The sequence below is a fragment of the Penaeus monodon genome, chromosome 29 (genome assembly GCF_015228065.2).
Source record: "Penaeus monodon isolate SGIC_2016 chromosome 29, NSTDA_Pmon_1, whole genome shotgun sequence".
Classification (NCBI taxonomy): Eukaryota; Metazoa; Arthropoda; class Malacostraca; order Decapoda; family Penaeidae; genus Penaeus; species Penaeus monodon.
This window is the reverse complement of record NC_051414.1, coordinates 31,589,440-31,589,964: the sequence shown is the minus strand read 5'-3', so window position 1 is coordinate 31,589,964 and position 525 is coordinate 31,589,440.

The window sequence follows — 525 nt, the reverse complement described above, 5'->3', positions numbered from 1 at the left end:
ACTGCAGTCCAGAAAAAATATATATATTTTATTCGTACGCCATAAGCTACACTACACTTCTGAGTGAGAGAACCAAAAATATGCTGACGTTATTCACCCTTTGACTCCCGCCTTAGTGGGTGTAGTTTATGTTGCTGAGACGAAAAATACATATACACGTTGCAGATGATTTTCCTTACTTGTGTATAAATAACCGTTTGAATAAGTTGATAGCTTCTTCATCACCTTATCAAAATGTATTCTCTAAAACCGATTAAATATTACTGTTTAATCTTACAGCTATAGATTAGACATTGTCTGGATATACGTAGGGTATTCCCTGGCACTGGTAGGACCCCACTGGGGTAAAACGCATATTTAATGACCTTAGAAAAGAAAATGGTTTTGTCGTATATATTCAGGCGCATGACTAGTCACTTCTGCTTTCAAAAGCAAGGAAAGTACAAGTCACTCTAGTATTCTGGTTCTCTTCCTCTTTTGAATATATACGCACGTCCATTGTGTGTGTGTAAAATAAGTAAACAA